This window comes from Pezoporus flaviventris, unplaced genomic scaffold, assembly GCF_033815535.1.
Source record: "Pezoporus flaviventris isolate CSIRO_AGI_PZ_B2104156 unplaced genomic scaffold, CSIRO_AGI_Pfla_v1 ptg000007l, whole genome shotgun sequence".
NCBI lineage: Eukaryota > Metazoa > Chordata > Aves > Psittaciformes > Psittacidae > Pezoporus > Pezoporus flaviventris.
This window is the reverse complement of record NW_026892555.1, coordinates 66,196,150-66,217,826: the sequence shown is the minus strand read 5'-3', so window position 1 is coordinate 66,217,826 and position 21,677 is coordinate 66,196,150. Positions and strand designations below refer to the sequence as shown.

The 21,677-nt window shown below is 40.1% G+C and overlaps 1 protein-coding gene across 17 annotated transcripts in view; it reads left to right on the top strand.

The window, feature by feature from the left end:
- Positions 1 to 3,247: 3,247 nt before the first annotated feature.
- Positions 3,248 to 21,677, top strand: part of LOC133267099 (poly(rC)-binding protein 3-like) — a 498,414-nt gene continuing 479,984 nt past the window's right edge. For 10 of the 17 annotated variants that reach the window (XM_061449060.1, XM_061449044.1, XM_061449042.1 and 7 more), the window contains exon 1: positions 3,249 to 3,421. The gene's annotated coding sequence lies outside the window, so the exon portion shown is untranslated. Of the gene's footprint in view, positions 3,422 to 21,677 lie in introns of all 17 variants that reach the window. The other 7 variants (XM_061449063.1, XM_061449061.1, XM_061449056.1 and 4 more) reach the window with 2 other exon arrangements.

Below are 21,677 nucleotides of genomic sequence, written 5' to 3'. Positions count from 1 at the left end.
GCTGTACCAAAGGTTCACCTCTTGTTGGCTACAGCATAGCTTTGGGGGAACAGTACTATAGCAGCAGTAGAGAGCTGCAGATATCTTCACCAGGTTGAGGGGGAAGCAAGTTGTTCTTTGCCTGGGTCTACCCTGGAGCAGAGATTTTAAAGACAACTGCTGGCAGGCAAGAGCTCATGGTGACCTGGTTCATACCTCTCAGCATAAGGCCACCGAATTCATTACCCAAACTGAAGATTTTATCTCTCTTCCTCAAAGATTCTTTGCTGCTCTGTCAGTGTACATGATCTGTGTGTTTCATAATGAACCGAACACAACATGTGTCTTCCTCTAGACTGCCTGAATGAAAACCAGAGGAAAGGTGCCCAGCATTAACTGTTTGCTGCAACAGTGATACCCTGAAACAACATAATGACCTGTGAGGAGTGATTTTGTTTATGTCAGTTTGGATGCTCTGTCTTGTTCTCTCAATAACCTTTTTGACTACCTTTGGGATTTGAGCAATTTAGACAATTATCTATAATGCAGGTATGCTGCCTTCCGGAAAAAGGATTTCTACAGGAGCTCTTTACATAATCAAATTCTCCAATTTTAACCCTTGTCACGATTTCCATCCATTTAAATGTATGTTCAAGCTGTAAAACTCTTTCCAAGCATTCAAATTTCTTGAGTGACAAGTTAGGCTTGTAAATCACATATTGAATATGCAGAGCCTGTGACATGACAACTGAAATGTATGTTTTAAAAAGATATGCTGGCATTTAAGCATTTTGAGTTTTGGTGTTCCCGAATACCACCAGTGTGTGTGCTTTTCACAATCCAACTGTAAAGCAATTCATCAAAGGGCGCTATTTTTCCAGAGAAGTGGAATTAAAAATAATAGGTCTGTGCAAATATGGGAAAGTCAGTAGGGCCACGAGTTATAATTGACAATAAAAACTGCCCTGATATTACCGGGAATAGAGTAGCTCAGAGAACTGGTAATGCTCAGAGCCTTGCCCCTCATCCTGGATAGACCTGTGCTTTACAGTAAATTGGCACTTTTGCAACAGTGCAAATTGATTCGTAAATAATAGTAGTCAATGAGAGTTCATGTAAATGCACGTTAACTGAGATGCAGCTTCTTGAAAATGAACTGAAATTAAAGAAAATATTCACTAACATTACCTCCACTTTAACCTATAAAACATTTTCCCAACTTCGTTATTGTGGAAATCAAGGCTTCAAGCAGCACAGAGCTTATTTCCAATGTCTTTACTCCCCTTTGTGTGGCTGTGAATAATTCTATAGATATCTGACTTTTTAAAAAGAGAAATGTGATCCAAACCCTGTAAATTCTTGGGTGCAGTCATTAGACTGCTGAACAATTGGGCTCTCAGAGGAAACTGGAGAAGAAATGGGCAGAAGTTGAACCTGCACTGAGACAGAAGATCTTCCTCTGAGTCCTGTGAGAAGCTCACTTCCTGCAAGAAGCTCACTAAAGGAACAACATACTTTTCTTTTATTTCTACTTCATATGAGAGATTTGGAAAGCTCATTATTCCTCCAGTTCCTCTGCTGTAAAGGAGCTCAAATACAGGATAATGAAATTGTTATCTTTTTTTTTATGCCTGCAGTCCTCTTGTAGCCAGCTGGTTCATCCACTGTCCTCCCTGTGGGTACCAAGGCTAGTAGTAATTAGAAGCAACCACTGCCTACCCCAGTACATCCAAACTCTCATTCCACATAGTTTCATCTACTTCCAGTCATCAACAAATGGTACTATTTTGAGGAAGTGTCTTTCTTTCTTAGCATCGATTTACATACAGGAGCATATCGTTCTACTATTTACTATATGTACTCCTGCTTATCTCAGTGTAACAGTGGTGCCGAAGCACAGCTTGTATATCATTTGCAAGCTGTGGATCCAACAGCTTGACCTGCGTTTGCTCTCATCATTTATGGGACAATGCCAATTCCGAATCACAAGTCATAAACAGGCATGTTTACATATGGTTGGTAATAGCACCATAGATAAATATAATACTTTTAAAAATCCTGTTTATTTCTCTGCACTTAAATTCTCCACTTCATTCCCTGACTCGTTTCAACCTAGACAATGAAAACGCAAATGGGCTTCCGAAGTTTTTATATTTATCTGCTTAAAAACAACATTCACAGGATTTATTTTTAGTTGGAGAGTATTCCTGGGGGTGATAAGCCCGGTAAAAGGTTGTTTCCCTAACATCTAAATGTTTGCTGGATTTTGGCAGCTGCTTAAGACAAAGTGACCCTCTGATGGTCCTTATCAACAAAATCCTTGGAGTAGCTACCAGCTGGATCACGAAATGACCATCATCTGCTGGCGCCGCTACCTGTAAACCACGCTTCAGTATGACAGGCAAAGCTGGATGCAGTTTTACTACTTTTAATGGAAGTAAGTACAGTTCTCAGGCTCCCAGCTTGTTGCTGGGGCTTCTCTCAATGACACTGAGCGACACTTACGTGCCACTGGTAAAACGCCCGTCGCCTTTCAGCGTGCCCGAGTTTCGCCCCCCCAGACCTGAGCTCCCGTTCCCCGCGGGCGCCGGGCGAGGGGAGGGTGTTCGACAGCCCAGAGGGCGAGCTGGCTCCTGCACCGAGGCGCCGGGCAGGGACACGGGGGTCCCGGCGGTGTGTCACAGCGGGGTCCCTGGGGCGCCGCACCGGCACTTACCCCTTGCGGGTCCCTCTCCGCGGCCGGCACCCACCGCGAAGAGGTGTGTGTGTGTGTGTGTGTGTGTGTGTGTGTGTTCGTGTGTCCCCACCCCTGCCCGCTGCTTCCCACCGCTGCCGTCCCGCCCCTGCCCCGGAGCGTCCCAGCGCCCCGGCCCGTAGCGGCGGGCTGCGGGGGGCGCCCGCGGGCGGCGGCGGGAGCGCGGTGCGCGGGGGTGGCCGAGGAGCGGCAGCGGCGGCGGCGTGAACGCGGCTGCAGAGCCCCAGCGAGCCGCGGGAGTAGAGCGCCGCGCCCGCCGCCGCCGGAGCCGGGCGAGGAGCGAGCCCGGCCGCCCGGAGCCGCCGGGCAGAGAGACGGTCGCGGGGAGGCAGCGAGGGGCTCCTCGCCGAAAGCGCGACCCCCCCTCTCCGCCGCCTCCGCCCGCCCCCCCAGCGAAGGGAAACAAAACAAAACCCCGGCACCGCCACGCTCTCCCTCCTGCTCCTCTTGGCATTTTGTGGTTGTTTTTTTTGTTTTATTTTTATTTTTTCCTTGGGGATTCTTCTCTCCCGTGCCAGACCGACTTGCACCTTGATAATTTCTCTTCCCCTCGTTTTTTTTATACTCTTCTCCCTTGCTTCCAAACCCTGTGTCTGTGTGTTTCAATACTATCACAACCTCTGCTAAAAATAGATCTTTTTATATACCCTTCCTCCTCTCTGACCCCATCCAACACCCCTTGTTAAGGTGAGTTGTGTCTTTTCATCACTTTTTTCCTTATGTGTTGTTGTTTTTGTTTTGTTTTGTTCTGTTTTGTCGTCCCCCCCCCCCCCTTCCCCCGTTCAGGGTAGGTTTTAGGGAGGAGGGGATGTGGAGGAGATAATTTCGCTGGGAGTCAGGCATGTTTGCAAAACCTTATTTTCCCTTATGCAGCCTCAGCATCATTCCGGTCTGCTCCCTTTCATCCCAAGGATGTAGCTAGCTGATGAAAGTGTGGAACTACTCTTCCTTAGCATTACATGCTTGGGAGCCACAGCAACAGCAGGAAAAAAAAAAAAGCTTTTTTTTCCTTTACCCCCTCTGCCCCCCCATTCCTTCCTCCTTTTTGTGTGTTTTGTTGGTTTTGTTTACTGGTTTGGGCGTTTGGGGTTAGTTTGGTTTGGGTTGGTTTTTGTTTTGTTTGGGGTTTATTTTGTTTTTTTTGGGGGGGGATGTTAGTGTGTATGTGCTTGGTTTCTGTTTTTAAGCAATACACAGGGGACTTGGGAAGAATTGCATGTGATGTCGGGGAGCGAGTGTGCGTGTGCATGTGTGTCTCGAGTGTGTGTGCATATGTATGTGTGAAGTGCATTTGTATTGTATGTTTATGGGATGGTGAGTGATAAAGCTTCCAAAACAGTCATTGTACATAGTGCAAGGAGCACAGCAGAGGGTGCTGACGGAGAAATTGGTCAGGGATGCAGGAAAGCTACAGAGCTCTCCACAGAGTTGGGTCCCTTGCGCTTCAGGACATCTTTCCATAGTTCATTACTGGCACCTTCAAGGTGATGGCTCTCATTCGTCTCCTGGCTTCTCAGCAGAGGAGTGCTGTGAGGGAAAACTTTAGGGCTAACATGAATTGATGGCATTTCTATTCCTCCAGCAGTCCGAGACAGTGTTATTCCAGGGATAAGTGGGGAAAATAGCATTGTGATCCAGACCTAATGGATCATTTGCTGTCGCATATTAGTGTTCACTGAGAAAAAGATGAAACATTAGTTTGGCCAGCCAGAAGCAGCATTGCAGACTGGTTTACTTCCCAATTCCAAAGTTGTTTTAGACAGTTTTTCTTTCTTCAGCTCTCCAGCTAACTGGTCCTGTGGATGTACAGTAAACCAATAAATCTGCTGGGGAATGCTTTATTCTTCAGAATCAATCAAGTAATATATGTTTCATAGATTTTCAACTGTGTATTTTACCTATGTGTATAGAGTGGGGTAATACAGATTTTAGTTGAATTTTAACAAGGAGTTAAGGCACAACTTGCAGGGTGCCACTTGCAAAATATCACTTAATATAAAGAAATAAAAACAGCCCGTAGCTCTTTTTCATGGATCTTTTTCATGGATCTTTCCCATTTCCCCTGCTTGTTGCAAAGCACACGGGATCTTGCTTAAGAACTTGGGAGGAAAACTGGCTTTGCAATGATACACAGTGTCAAATATTCAGAGCTCAATTATAACACTCCTCTGTGAAACTTGAATTTGTTTATGAAAGCTAGTGGTTCCAAAGTACCTGGAGGAGCACTTTCTATACATAGTTTTCTAGCAGGTTGAATCATTTTTGCATCTAAAAGTTTACAAATGCGCTAAAAAGGTTTCTGTCATCTGCGTTTGGAGGTCTTCATGCTGTATGGATACGGAAACATGCATGTTGCCTGTCTAGTTAATGCCAATTCTGAAATAACCTATCTTTCCACATGCTGCATAGATGACGTTCAGCAAAAAAGAGCTGTCATGGAAGTAGTCATGTGCTATCAAGTCATTCCATCATTTCTTGCTAGCCTAAATTAAAATATATAATTTTACACAAGTTTGCCTTGGGATTTTTCTATTTTTCTACTGTGGCTGATTGATGTAGTGAAAGCAGGAAGCATGCTTTGAGTGAGTTGTGCCATTCCTAATGCTTGATAGCAGCAGCAAGGGGAGAAACACCTGATGTGCTTTGTACATCATCCCTGAAGCTATGCAGGATTGAGAAAAAGAGATGGAGAACCAGCACAGTGTGTTAGCAGTTTAAATAAATAAATGAGGGTGATGCACGTTATCCTGTCAGCTGCTGTTCTGGTGAACCCTGACTACTGGCTAAACACATGATGTGGTCCAATTTTTCTGATTTGATAAGAGTTTGCTGTTAAATTCACATGTGGCACAGGAGAGCTCTTGTTCTGTTGATAAAAATCATGCCTCCTCATTTTAATCCAGAGAAGGCTGAAATACCCACAACTACTGAAGTCACTAGGAGCTACTCTTGCTCAGCATTCATCAAGATGTTTTAACCTCAGCATGTCAGGATTTAGGATATTTCCAAAGGACACAATTGACAACAGATCTGCAATGCCTCGTTTTGTTTAGATTTTACATTGGATGCATTTAGTATATTTAGAAGTAAATGTTTTCTTTTACCACAGCAACATTGAAATGTGTCAGGAAATGGAAAACTTCTAGCATTCTTTTTCTCCTGGGCTTTTAAAGAGAATTCTCTTGGTATCCTTTAGCTGTTTATGAAAAGCAGTGTTCACTGCTAAAAGCTATGCACTAAGTTCCTTACACTGGTTGATTAGCTATTGACATTGCTGAAGGAAAAAAACGGGTGGAATGTTTATACAGAAAAGAAAAAAAAAATAAGAACAAGTCATGTGCTTTTTTATCATAACAACTGAAAGACTAGAGCGCTTTCAGATGGATATGAAAATGCTGAACCAAGGTTAACACTGAGTTTGATCTGTTGGTCGTTCCCACATACATGAATGGCAGCACACCAACACTTAGGTTATTTTGTAATGTACTACCCTGGATTAAGCATCCCTTTGATTTATGTTTTGAGGCTTGGATAAAACCTCAAACCTTGGATTTATTCACCTCTAAAGCCTTTTTTTTTTTTTTTTTCTCTTGAAACAAGCCTGATAAAGCTGTGAACTGCTATAAACAAAGTAATGGAGAGAGAGTTCAGAAGTCACTCTCTTTGTGGAGCTTTTTTGCTATAAAAGTAAGGTGGGATCTCTCTACTGCTTGCCAGCTGAAATTATTTTCTTGTATTATTGTACTGTATTATACTGCAATATTGGTCTGTAATGCTTATTCCAAGGAGTTTTTATTCTGTGGATGTGGTGCTTCTACAGAGGCAGAACATGTATATTTTGTCTTGTCCTAAACTACAAATACCTATCAGTTTCAGTATCATTTTATTGCAGGGCAAAATTGCTGTTTCATTTGGTCATACTTATTGAGGAGGCTATGTTGATCCCAGATTTTCTTAAATTTTTAACAAAGGAAACTAAGCCTATCACAGTGCTGCCTGGGATTTTTGAGGATGGGGTGAGGCAGTATTATCTATACCCATGCAGAATTTAATCACAGTATACATTAAAAAGCAGTGGCATAACCCATCTGACAGCAAATTAATCCATTTTTTCTTTGTAAATTCCTTTTTCTGTACCAGTTTTAAATGGTGCTACGTGTGAGTTTCAGTCTGAGTGTATATTTGTAATTTTAAAATGTTTAGGTGAATGAGGTTACTTTAAGCGAGGCTGGTTTTTTATTTGCCTTTTGTTTGCTAGAAATACACTTTTTGTAATAAAATAGATTTTTTTTTTTTTCTGCTGCACTTCCTTACACACAGAAGAAAATTAGTATTTTCCTCCTGGGAGCCATGTATAACTGAAGAGCCAGGTGCTGAGCTACAAACAGTTACCTTCCCAGTCTAAGTGAATGCGAATGAGTGTCAGGGGTTACAACTGCTGGAGCATGGCAGGGAAAGGAGGAGCATGGCTCTTGGGAAAGCAGAGTGTCTAACTATTTGGTGCTGGAGTGGCTGTGTACTTCAGGGCTAAAAAAAACAAGTCACTTCCTCACCCGTAACAGTATGAAAAACCTCTGTCTTGTAGTTTGCGTTCAGTGATCTGCTTGGTTTTCCCTTTGTATTAGATATGGGAGGCTTAATTACAGTCTGGTAATGCTAACACAGCTCCCTGATGACAATTGTTTGTAGGAGGTCAAATGGAAAATAATTGTGGAGAGTCTCCAGCTACCGTGTTTCTTCTTTGTAGTATATTTCCATTTACAACAGTTTTCCCTAGGTTTGCATCCAGCTATTATACCCTACCTGCCTGTGTAGGCTGGAGGCTGCTTTGTGTGGAGAAAGTGTTTGTAGAAAGGGGGAAAAAAATATTATTGTTAGCTTTGGCTAAGACAGTGTAACATCTTCCGCTAACTCTAACCAAATGCAAGAATAGCTGTGGCACTGTAGGTAAAACAGTCAGAATTTGCTTGACAGGAATATGAGATTTCATACTTCTGGAGAGGAGACACATTTTTAGAAGTAATGCAAAGAGAATGCTCTTTTTGGAATGAGACTCAGTATTCATAAGAGCCCATGACCACTTCTGTACTCTGGGATCTGCTTGGAGCTGCCCAGTTAATTCCTGGTTGAAGTGGGGTGAGACCCCATTTGATCCACTGCTGTAATTCCATGCTTGTAACTGGGTACCTCTTCCAGTTCTGCAGTGGTATCAGTAACTAAGCTTTGTTTATAGGGCAAAATATATAACATACAACTGATTTCTGCTAACAGGCAATGCTTTTAACAGAGTGTATGAATCCAGTCATTTCGATTATGGATCTGTTTACCTTGCAACATCCATGCATTATTATCTAATATATCTAAGTGTTAGATATATTTAAATGCAGTGGACACTTAATAGGCTACAAGGAACCAAAATGCTTATCTTCTGTAATTGACAGATAAAACCCTTAATTTGTTCTTTTCATTTGGTTTTGGGGGGTGTGGGTTGCTCAGGACTACACTTTATTTGACTAAAATTTGTCTCTTAGTTTGCTTAATAATAGTTACAAAGGGATTTATTATTAATAATTTTGGATGGTCTCCTTTGGATGCATTTAAAAAAAAAAGTTTAGTTTCATAACGAGCTTTTAGGGTAGACCACTGAGGAATGATGAGAACTTAGCCCTCTTAATGACTGGTTGTTATCATTCTTATGTTAATATAAATGCCATATTGTCATGGTTTAACCCCAGCTGGCAGCTAAGCCCACACAGCCTCTTGCTCACTCCCTCCCCAGTGGGATAGGGGAGAGAATCAGAAGGGTAAAAGTGAGAAAAATCATGGGTTGTAATAAAGACAGTTTAATAGGTAAAGCAGTGAAAATATGAAAATTTTAAGTAAATCAAAGTGGTAGAGAATAAACCAGCCATAATTGTATGGTTTCCTTATCAGTCATACCATTGCCATCATTTCACCTGGGTGATTTCAGTATAAAACACCTACACGTTAGCCTTAGCAATCTGGGGCAATGCCTTTAGGTCATGATGGCTGCTTCAGTAATCTGGGTAGAGATACACCAGTACTCAATGACAGTGTGGTGAAAGACAGGAAGTAAAAAGGAAGTAAATAGGGTGCTCAGGTGGGCTCAGAAAACCCCTCAGAAAGAAATACGTGTCTGTCTTTCTGGAGGAGAGGTCCGCATGGGTCCATGATGTACTTCTAAGCTTCCTTGGACTTAAGGGCTGTTTCTGTACATAACAGAATCCCAGGGGCTTACCAGCAGTGTGCAATCCTAATGAAATTTATATAGTCCAGCAGAGGCTGGAACAGGAGTAGAAAAGGAGAACTTTGCAAGTGTTACACTTATTTAGGTAAGATTGTGAATGGTTCCATCTCCTGTTGTGATACCAATGGAGAAGTGTCTTGTTTCATTTGTGTACCTTTTGGGGAATGATTTATACAAGGAAAATATGGTGTCCTGGGAAATTCAAAGTTAAGGCTTATCTTGCACTTAATCATTGCAGAGGCACAATCTGTGACTTGGGAGTTCTTGTGGCTTCAACAAACATCTCCTAAAGTGGCACTGAATGTGGGGTTTGTGTGATGCTACTTGTAGAAACACATAGTGTAGTTAAGGCTAAATTCAGCAATTTCTATTCATGTTAAATAGTTTCTCAACTTCAGTGGGATTACTTGCCTAAGTGAGAGACTCAGAAACGGGCTCGTTGAACACTGACAACAGGGAAGGTGTGAAGAATCATCATTATTATTTTTTTTATTATCTCAGAGAAACCTATCTTGTATGAGATGGCTCATGTTCCAGACAGTCTGCATCACTAGACCAAAATTCCTTGGCACTTTCACTTGATTTCTGCAACACGCCACTGCTCAATTCTGTGGCAGGATGAAATATATTGAAACTCACTTCTAAATTCTGAGTTCTAAATAAAGAAGTTGTTAAATATAGGAACATTTTATATAAATTAATTGTATATGATAGTTCAAACGTAATGTTTTAGCTAGATGTCCATCTATGTGCAAGAATTTATTTTGTCTATATTTTGATTTTCACATAATATAAAAATACATTATAAATTCTAGAAGCAGATGTATACTTCATAGGTAATTCTTTACATGTCAGAGATAAGGTACTGGTGAGACACAGGAACAGGTTGACCAGAGAAGCTGTGGATGCTCCATCCCTGGCTGTGTTCAAGGCTAGTTAGCCATTACAGCAGCCTTTCCCTCTACCTCCTTCCCCCTCCACCCCATTGGGTTTTGTAGTACATAGACAAATTATTAAGCAGCAGTAATAGTAAAATGAGAGACTAGGAGAGGATAATATATTTTTCTTCTTTTTTTAGCAAGCTTTCAGTGGTAATGTAGGCTAGAGAGTGGAAAAGTATTAGACATTTGACTCTTCCTGGCTTAGTTTTAAGACTGCTTATGCTTTTTGACTGGGAATTGGTGCTTGTATTAGCATTTGTGATTGGCATGATTCCTTTGCCTGGCAATACAGAAGAATCTGGGAAGGAGAGGATTTTGTGATTCTTTTGAATCTGCAGTGCCATATGGATAATATCAGATCATCCACTCCTCTGAGATCTTTCCAGGGCATATTGCAAAGGCAAGCTCAGGCTAGATCTTCAAGGCCAAAATTTTAAAACCAGCTTCTAAATTTGCACTCTCACTCAGATTTTCCTTGTATGTGGCACCTATACATGCAGCCTGGAAATGTAAGCAATGGGAGGCAAAATCAAGGATAGCAAAGTAGCTGGAATCAAGGAAAGGATTTAGCAACAGGGTTACAAAGTACATTTCTAAGCAAAAATGCAAAAAAGTAAGAATGGGAGAGTTCTCAAGAGAGAGGATGGAAGAGGGAAAGGCATTGTGCAGAAATAGAATTAATAAGATTAACAGAATGCAAAAGAGAAAAAGCCCAAGACAAGTATAAGAGAGAGAAGCTGGTTTGGAAGAAAGCACAATTAATGGTAGAAGACAAAAAAGGCAGGCTGGAAGGGAGCTGTATAATATCAGTTTAAATAGTTTCAAGATCAGCTTAAGTAAGTTTAGAGTCCAGCTGCTTCTGCAAAGGAAATCCTGCACACTCCTCCTTCCTTCCTCCCTCCCAGTGATGTGCTGCAACTGGTAATATGAAAAAAGAACTATTTATCCTGATCAGGTCCTTGATCCAGCTTACTAACTGTTCATATCAACATTTACAACTGCCAAGGCAAAGAGGCGGGGAGCAGACAGAAGAAAAGGCAGCATAAAATGCTTACATTTATGATGGGTCTGTGTTCTTGGTCTGAAATTTTTGGTGAGATTCTGAGTTAGGAATTATTTAGAAGAGAGTCTGGCAAGGAGGACTTGGAATGATAAAGCAGAGAAAGAAACCACCTGGGACAGGATTTAGAGTGAGCTGTTTAGATGGCTGCATGCAAAAGTAAAAATATGCTCAAAACACTTAGGAGGCAAAACTCAAACATTTTAAAGTTACAAAATCCAATATTTATGTTGCCAGTGTATTTAATTCAGCATCTGTAGGCAGGCCTGCTGATGTAGTCCTTAATAATGATCAAGTTGGGTGCTTTTCCCTTGGAACAGTGTGGTTGAGGCTCCAGGAGTACCATACCATGTCCCTCATGTCCCCTGCTGAGCAAAGCAGTGCCTGTGACGTGCAGCTTACTTTACCTCATTGGGTCATGAATGACAAAGTCCAGTGCTCAGCAGTCCCAAAGGTAGCTGGGACTCACATCCTCCTTTGTGAGCTCCAGCATATTTCATACTGACTTGTACTGTTTTTTATTAATCCAGTATTTATGACTCTCCCTCTTTTTGCTCATAAGTGCACCTGCAATGTGCATGTGCAGCATGTGTTAAACTTACTTTTAAATGGTAATGTATGCTTCAAGTTTCTCTTGGAAAAAGAAGAAACAATATAGAGAAATAAAAAGACATTCAGAATAAAATGCTTTCAGAGAAAATGAGACAGAGATTAGAAAATGTTTTGTATGAATGAAATATAAAGCTCCTAGGTCTTATTTACTATCTTTTTAATGATTTTTTCTTTTTTATATTAAATGGGGAAATAAGAACATGTTCAAATACACACACACACAGAGAATGACATTATGGATTTCACTCTTTGAAGGAAAGGGTTGAAATAGAATAGTTTACCCAGCCCTGTGAGAAATAAAATGCTGGCAGATGAAGCAAGGCTGTTTAGACTAGAATAAAAGATGCACTTTTTAAAATTTCAGCTAACTTATTTAAATAAAATATTTTAAAATTCTACTAAATCACCAGTGCTAGCTGATGATCTTAGATTTTATTTTTATCTTGGGTTCTGGTGTTGTTTCATAGCATACTTTTTAAATGCTTATTTTTCTCCCCTTAGGTATACCTATAGAGAATTGTGCACTCATAAGAAGATATAACTGATTCTTCTGGTTATCCACTTCAGTCTCTTTCTCTTGCAGCCAAGATATCATATAATTCTTTTCATGCACTGGTCAAACTCCTTCTTACAACTATTTAGGGATTTTTTTTTTAGGTCCCATACTACCTTTTGGAAGCTGTTTCAGTAAACTGGTTTCTCCTTAAATATGTTCATGGCTTGCTTATATTACTTTGTTCTTGGTATGATCTTGTACTTGAGCTTCAGTGGCCTTTAACTGCCGCAAGGTATGGAGCAGTCCTGCTTGCTGTCTTCCTGTGTTACGCTTAAACAGCACAGTTATTGCCTGACAGAGCTCAGGTCTGGTGAGGACTCCTAAATTCTTGTGGATGATAGACAATGGTGTAATGTTAAACACAGTGGGGTTCTGGTCATGCTCGTCATTCGTGTGATGACTAATCTTAAACCAGTCTTTAGTACTGACCTTCAGAGAGTGAGGGATATGTCAGTTGCCTTACCCATATTTGTCTTTGGGGGTAGGTTTGGTCTTCCAGTGTGTAATGTTCCATGGAGTTTTTGCAGACTCATTTTCATTTGGCTTAGTTGTGGTTTCTTACTATAAATAGTTCAAGTACGACCTTTTAGGAACCTTTGTCTATAGTTTGAAAAAAAAAAAAAGAAACAAACCTGTTTCTCATTTGGATTAAATTTCATTTGGTGAGAGTTGATACTTTAACATTTAAACAGATGATACACTATTCTAAGCATTAACCTTTCAAATAGGAGGTAGCCATTATGCTCTAAGCAAAATTATTTTCAAATCAGACTATCTAATAGTCCTAATCAAGAATGCACTGAATTTCATGTGGATTTACCACTTGTACTTCATTTGGGAAGATGGAAATTAGTAAGTTTTGATTCTGGACTCATTTTCTAATTTTTTTGTTCCTTGAAATATAATGTAAACAGGGGACAGAAAATACAATTGGCTGTCCTTTTCTAGTTTACTTGAAATGGCTTTATTTTGAAAAGTGATGTTCAGCCTCACCTTGAGTACTGTGTACAGTTCTGGGACCCATAATTTAAGAAGGATGTAAAGGTCCTTGAATGTGCCCAGAGAAGGGCAAGGGTAACAAAGCTTATGACAGAGCTGGAAGGAATGTCCTGCTAGGAGCAGCTGAACACTGGGGTTATCTAGTTTGGAGAAAAGGAGGCTGAGGGGGGTAGTCCTCTACTGCTTCCTTGGAAGAGGAAGTGGAGGGGGCAGGGGTGTCCTGCACCTCATAGGTATCCAGTGATAAGAGGCATGGGAATGGCTCAAAGCTGCATCAGGAAAGGTTTAGACTGGGCATTAGGAAGCATTTCTTTACTGAGAGGGTGGTCAAACACTGGAACAGTGTTTATTCCATTTTGTTTGACTTGATTCGACTCGATTCAACTCTGTATTTTCAGTTCACTTTTTCTGTTCTTTCTCCAAAAAAAACCCAAGCAGTAAAGTCATGACATTTAAGCTTTTAAATAATTTGCAACTTTGAAGTCGTTGTCCCTATATTTGAAATGTTTTAACCAACATTACATGTGGAAGGGTGAATGCTGTATAGTTAGATTGATATGACTATCAGTGTTTATCAAGTTTAGGTATATGCAACTATTTTATACGTTACTGTGTTATACATAGAGGTTAGTATTTACCTAATGTGGAATTATTGCATTTGTCATTTTAAAAAAAGCCACCTTTCTATATTACTGGTCATTAATCATCTGTTTGAAGATTAATGTGGATGAATAAGATACAGTTCTGTTATTTATTAAATATTTTAAAATATCACAAGAAGTATTATCTAATACAGCAATGCTACAGTAATACCACAATAAGCAATATCTAAACCAGTAAAATTCCACAGTGAATGAAGCAGCTGGCACTGTAACTTATCTGCCCAACACCAGATAGTCCTTTCTGCTTTCACCTGGGCCTCTTGACATTTGTCTCACCTGCAGAATGACTATGCATGTTATCATAATGAGAAACCTTTAATCCTGATGTAGACAATCCCTTCATGGAAAAGGGTGTGTGTCACAGCATTAAGTTTTATATATACTTACATGGGCAAATATCTTTACGCACTAGATTTGTCCTATTTAACCTAACAGGGCTGTAGTTTCTCATTTGAGTGTTTGTAGGAGTAAGCTCTGAGTCATATTTGTCTGCAGACCTGGGTGTGGAAGGGGTTCAAGATCTGTGTAGGGGAGTAGATTGCTAGCGTGTGGATGCACAAAGGTTGGGGCTAGGAAAAAGCCTGTAGTCCTTTGTACAAACTCACAGAGAAACAGAATGTTTATGCTGGCAGAAAAGAATGCAGCAATGCACTCAAAACTGTTGTTTATGTTATTGTTATCAAAAAACAAAACAACACCCAAAACCTCCACAACCAAACTTTCTTTTTCTTTTTTTTTTTTATTTTTTTATTTTATTATTAAAAAGGAACTATTTATCTGGCAAAAAGAAAAATAATATGTCAAGGCAGAGTGTGACATGTTTTCCTAGGATGCTTTGGATGCTTTTCGATTTTCTATTTTTTTTTTCCATAAACTGTTGCTATGGTAAGAATCAGCATGTCAGGGAGAGGTATCATAACAAGTAATATCATAACAGATAATCTGTTTGTAAGAGCTTTGCATTTCCTGGGACAGCACAGGGTCAGTTTGGAGTTTCTACTAAAGCCCTGTCAAAAGAGTTTTCAAACTGTGGGTGGCATCTCTCATATTATTTATGGACTAATTTTTTGTGGCAAAAAGAAGTCAAGGAAGTCAACCCTTTTGTCAACAAGGTTGTATTAACTTTAAGCAAATTCTTACCTCCTTTGGAAAATTTTAGGTGTTCTATAAATCAGGAGGAATAATATAAAGAGAAAAAGCCAGAAGAAAATGTAATGGGATAATGGAGATGAAGAAAAGCAAAATAAGAGATTTCCAGCTTTTTCAGTGGGAAGGGAGGGAGGATGTGGACCAAGGTTTACTCACTTTGACTTTTAGGATCAAGTCATGATAAAATTGGATGAATGCAAGAACTTGGAAATGCCAGCTATGGCCTTATAATGGCATGCCAAGCTCCTACATGGTAAAGACTGATCAAAGTATTTGAGTATTGAAAGCAGGGTGACATCTTCAGATGGCTCCAGGCTTAATTGCTGCAACTCCGTTACCAAGAGTACTTGTGTACCACAGCCTGCTAAACAGAGATGCTGTTAAAGAGAGTTTTCAGTTTAGTGAAGTTACCTACCTTTCGAAATATGATGACCTAAGCTGTTCACATGAGGTGAAGCTCTACTTTGTACACTTTTTAAACAGTAACTGTAGTTACAGATTGATTATACGCATGGGAAGAGGTGGAGAAGAGATTAGAGACTCCCAAGTTTATTTGAGCAGCTGAAGTCACAGGGGATGACAGGTAGTGGCTCTCGGAAGATCAGGAGAACAAGGAGTCCTTGTTCAGTGTTAGAAAAGAGTGGGTTTGCCATGCAGCAAGGCTAACCTCCTATTCCTGTAATAGGATGCTGGGGGAAAAAATTCAAAAGGACTGCTGATTCCCTCCTAAGTTATGGACTTTGAATACAGGAGAATCCAGTCTGATTCTGTCCATTAGATAGCCAGAACAAGGGAGACTGACTAAGAGAGTTTAGTTCAAATTTAATGTTTCTCACCACAACGAGAAATATTCTATTATATAAATAGTCCCATCAATCTAGATGTTCACCTAAATGCCACTTAGAAGAGTAGCTTCGTAATATTAAGCAATTTAAAATGGAAGTATAAAAAATGTTTAGTTAGAGGTTTAGTTACTTCTTCCGGCTACAATAGCTTCAGTTATTTTTGAAGCAGTCACCTCCTAGGTGGACTCATGCTGAGCCCAGCATCCCTTTGGAAACATGCAGAGTTTGCATTGCAATAGTGTTTCCACGTAGTGATTCAGCAACGTGGCAGGCTTCCTTGAGCTGTCCTGGCTGCAGTTTGCTCACAGTACCTACATGTTCTGAGGGCTAGCTTTCTGCTGGTTAGCCTGCTTAAGATTTTGATCCAACATACTAGATCTCACTTGCAAGCTGGTTTGCAAACTTTCTGAACAGCAAAGTCGTGGTGAAGGTGCCTCCTTGGCACTGGAAGGACTATTCCTCCTGCGGGATACAGCAGACCTGGCCATCCTGAGATTGGATGGTCCTCCACCTGCTAGCATAAGTGCTTTCACTGAAGACAGTGAAGCGCAATAATAACTAGAGTGAAGAAGCAGGGGGATCAGCTGTCTGAAAACTTAGACCTGTTGGGAAATCCCTCTATAGCACATTTCATTCTCTAACTTCTGTCAATATTAAAAAGGATTTTATGCCAAGGACCTCTCTGAAAATCCTGCTAACCTTCTGCCTTTGTCAGTATTAGATGTACATGTTTAAATCAGTGGCCAAAATTACTGTTAAACTGTTTTTTTCTGAAAAGCTGAGGGCACTCTGCTTCTTCCTCCTCTTGTCCCCAGTAACTCTTGTGTCCATTTGCTGACATCAGCCACGTCTACCATGAGGCCGAAAAGCTCTAGTCCAGTCCCTAGAAGTTTCTTCCTCATCTGGACAGATGAGGAGGACACTGACCCTAAGGAAGAAACGGCAGATTGTCTGTGGTGTGAGCCTTAGGCAGACCTTTGACATCCTTCAACCACAGGAGTCAGTCAATGGCTGGACCTTTGTAGACAGCTAGGATGCTAGAAATTAACCCAAGTTTGTAGAAAAACAGGCTTCTTTAATGCCCTTTGTAATGCTTTTGTTCATAACCGTGACATATGGTAACTATCCACATCTTTCATGGCTACCCTTGGCAGTTAGGGATGCTTGGCACTGTATAGACATTTATTTTCTGCTGCAACTTTTGTTAGAATTGTGTTAATTTTCACTGTTGTTACAACTTCTAGTGTGCTTTGAATAGTCATGTATTTCTCTAAATAGTTTATTTAAAAAGCTTCTTTGAAAAGGGTGGTTTTGTGAGCTTTAAGATGTGGAAGGTCTGAAAGAAAAGCAACATTCTTCTTTGTAGCCCTATTTTGAGAGTGTCTTCTGACACATGAAACTTTCATTATACTTTAATTATTGATAGGAAGCATTTTCTTACCAGCATAGCACTTAGACACAGTGAAATCACTTTTCAGGAGAAATTACTGCAAGCAATTTTTGGATGAGTTTCAATTTTGCAAATTACTTAGGTTTTTTGTTTTTTTTTTTTCCTTTGTTTTTTTCTTAGTACCCCATAAATTAAAGCACAAATGATAAGCAGGATCGTTATGCTGTCATGAATCACTCAAGTTCTAATGGCCTAATGCACTAAGCCTTAATTAGTAATATTGTATTTTTAAAAAGACAATATTGTGAATGAAATCTGAACATGCACTGGTTTATAACTGGGCTTCCCAGAAGACTTTAAATGGATTCCTCTTCTTAGTATGTTTTAAATAATTGATACAGCCACTTCAAGCCCTTCGTAGACAAACGAATCATTGGCTTCTAGTGACAAAATTTGGTTTGGGCATAATAACTTCACAAAGACATGGCACTGCATACATCTGCTGCTCTAATTAGAAAGTTTGCCTAGGGTGCTTGTATCAGAAAGAGTGGGGAAAAAATAGTGATGCACAATCTGTTGTAACAGAGTGATTCCTGCAAAATGTGATTTATACAAGATTTCTGGTTAACGCTTTCACTTCTGCTGAACCTTCAGATGATGTTTCAGCAAATTTTATACAGGCAGCACTGAATTGGCCTTTCCTGAATGGGCTGCCTGCTTGGAAATGCCACTCTTATATGCTAGATTTAGGGCCTGTAAGTGTATTGGTCCATGGTGCAAAAGACCTTCCTGCAAAAGTCTGCTAACAGGCCTGTGAGCCACTCTGGCCACAGTGAATAAGGCAGGAATTGCGCTTCCCTGGTGTATGTCTCTTCATTCCAGATAGGCTTTCAATTGATGCTTGTTTACATAGGCAGTGAAAATCAGGAGTAATGGCATAAAGGGAGTTTTGGCAGTCTGTTGACAACCACACATTTTCTAGGGGAAACTTGTTAAGCTAGGGCTGAAAGCAGTTACTGTTAGATGATGATCAAGAGCACCTCCTCTAATGGGGGAGAGTACAGCACTTGAAACCAAGCCCTTCTTACTAGAGTGGTTGTATCTCATCCAGTCTAAGAGCATTTGGGTCAAAATAAATATCTGTGGTTATGGGGAGAATTAATCAGAAGTGTACAAGTAAGAGTAGCTTTTGCTTGCTTATTGACTTCAATTTACCAATTCATCGAATATTTACTGGGAAGGGATCAGTTTCAATAAATAAATACCTGTTTTTCAACACACAGCAAGAGTTTGTTGTCACAGACCAATAAATTATTGCAGCTTTCTGGAGAAACCTGGTGGTGGGGGAGAGAATAGAAAGCCATGTCCTGTTCTGCTTAGCACTCATTTAAGTTAACAAATAATTCTGGTACAAGGCACTTTAAGGAGGCTGAAAATAAAGCAAAGTGGCATCTGATTTAAAGGAAAAAGAAAGGAATTACCCCCAAAATATTTGTGCCTTGGAGAAAGTGAAATGTGATCAGCCAATCGGAATATTTGAGAGAGAAGACAGATGTCTTAAAGGCTATAGTGCTGGTATTACGGGACATGCAAATCTCTTTTTCTAATTTACGTACTAAATTATCTGTTCATACTATGGTACTGCAGAAGAGCAAAAAGGCTCTTCAGATATGCTGATGAAATAAAAGCAAAATCAGATATCAGAAATCAGAGAAATGTAGTAACCTGATATAAAGTTGTACTTCTGAATATCTGTTGTTCTTTTGAATTTTCCTTATTGATATCTTTATAGGAAGGCAGAAAGGATGAAGCAGTCTGATGCTGAGGGATCTCGTGTATTTATAGAGCATCCTGCCTGACATACAGCTGACTTTAATTTCCATCTTTTACATTTCTAGGCTTTACCTAATCCACGTACTTAAGTATGTTGTTAACTCTATGGTTGGTGTGACTATTAAAGTATTTATCCTTTTTTAAGGCCACAGATGATGATGTGAAGTTGAAGTTGAACTAAGTATAGAATAATATTCCACCTTCAGCAAAGATATATTCCCTTCTCATTTGTCCTGCTTGCCTCATCAGCACAGACCATATATACAGGAAATTTCTTTTCTGCCCTTCTGAAGTCCCCAAACAATGGTACAAGGCCAAAAAAGATAACAGGAGTCAGGCTTTATGCTCAAGTTCTTTCCTATGCAGAAACCAAGGGGTCACTCAAAAAATCTAGTTGCATATTGTTATTTACAGCTGCTGATGCAAATTAGACCTATGCTGGGGTTGTGAGAGCAGATAGTAGGACACCTTGGTCTCAAATATTTGTTGTGTAATAAGCAGTGTTATTTGCAGTTTCCCTCCTTTTTGTTGGTATAAGAATGCAATTGGATATGGGTGAGTGTAGGAGTCACCTCAATATATTTTCATTATATTTTCTTTCAGGGAGGGCTGCCATCCTGCCTGGGCTCCTAGAGACTTCCTCTAATGCTTGAAGTATATTTTCTGCTGGTTGGAGAGTAGGTTGGGTAGTCAAATTCATATAAATTGGGAGATTTAATGAATGAGTGCCTCATATAGATGCTTAAAGAAAATTCCACCTCCTGAGCTTGTTCTTATGAAGTTTATTATGAAGAAGAATAACCCAGGCCAGTATTTGGTAATTGCTCAATTACAACTGAGATTTTTTCAATCTGCTGTCTGCCTAGATATTCACAGTTTTCACAAAATTCAAGCTTGAGAAATGCACATAAGGGTACAAGCACTGTGTGCTTTATTTCTCTGCAATGATATTGCATGGAAATACATTTGTATATTCTGTGTAGAGAATGAGGTTTCAATTTCCTTATTCAAACTCCAGTGTAGTTAGAGTCTTCCGTGGTTCTGATTTTCATTTTAGAACTTCTTACAGACAGATTTACTGGAGTTTTATTATGAGACGTGGTAGTCTGCTAGTCTCATCTGGTTTTGCCTAATCTCATCTATAAACTTTAAAGTAATACTGAGTTTCCTTTTTTACAGAAATTTTAACCAGTGGAATAAAATAGAAAGCATTACTAAGATACTGCCATTCAGGGTAATTTAGTTCAACTGGTATAGTTGCTTCAGAGTCCACCCTAGTAGGTAACCTAGAATCATAGACTAGAGAGAGTTGGAAGAGACCTTAAGATCATCTAGTTCCAAGCCCCCTGCCATGGGCAGGGACACCTTGCACTAAACCATATCACCCAAGGCTCTGTCCAGCCTGGCCTTGAGCACCGCCAGGGATGGGGCATTCACCACTTCTTTGGGCAACCCATTCCAGTGCCTCATCACCCTCACATTAAAGAATTTCTTCCTTATATCTAATCTGAACTTCCCCTGTTTAAGTTTGAGCCCATTACCAGTTGTCCTTTCACTACAGTCCCTAATGAAGAGTCCCTCTCCAGCATCTCTGTAGGCCCCCTTCAGATCCTTGAAGGCTGCTATGAAGTCTCCATGCAGCATTCGCTTCTCCAGGCTGAACAGCCCCAATTTTCCTTCTGACTGTGTAGGTAAGATCAGTGTTAAAATCCCTCTTACTTGTTTCACCATTCTGAGCACTTTAACATATTCCACCACAAGTCTTTTGCTGCACAGAAATATTTTAAATGGCTCTGTAAGAGCAAGTTCAAAGGATGATCTCTCTGACATGCATTCTTCAAAGCAAGACTACTTTTCTCCACAACAAAAAAATAGTGTGTCCTACCTCTCCCCCTTCCTACTGTGAGTTGTGCCAGAGCTGTCACTTTTTCAGTAGGAATTGTTTATAAAAAGGACCTATATTCTGCTGTTCAGCATACTAAAAACCCTTTAGTTTTCAGTTTCAGTGTATAAATATTGATTTTGTACCTTACTGGTTTTGTTAGTTAGCTCAAAGATGGGAACTTTTTTGTTGAATAAATGTATTTAAGGAAATAAAATACTGTGCCTTCCAAAAAACTGTGTGCTTGTTTCATAAAGTGACCATTTAATTCCAACGACTAACTGCAGTCTGATTGGGGGTTTCTGGCTTGGATGTGATGTCTTTTGTTACTTAAGAAAGCCATCCTCCAAAATGACTACAGATGGCTGATTGTGATCAAGCTATGAACAATCAACATGGTGATTCAAGTTAAAGTCATCAAAGCACTTGATTCTGTTGTTAGATATGCATTGCTGTTCTTGATGCCTCTCTTACAGAAGTTTACTCAATTTTTTATAAGGAACTTTAGATTAAACAGATTTCTGTTTTCAGTATGTCAAGAAATTAGAAACAGAGGATGAGTTAGAACTGGGAAACGTCCTGTGCTTTGATACAGTGGAAGGTCTTAAAGCTAATTATCCATGAAAAAAACTACACTTTGAACCTCAGTCTCAAGCTGTGGGATTTGATTCCTAGAAGCCACATTTGTGGCTCGGTGACCAGCCCTCACTCCTGTTCCTGTGAACCTGACTTCAGAACTCCATCCA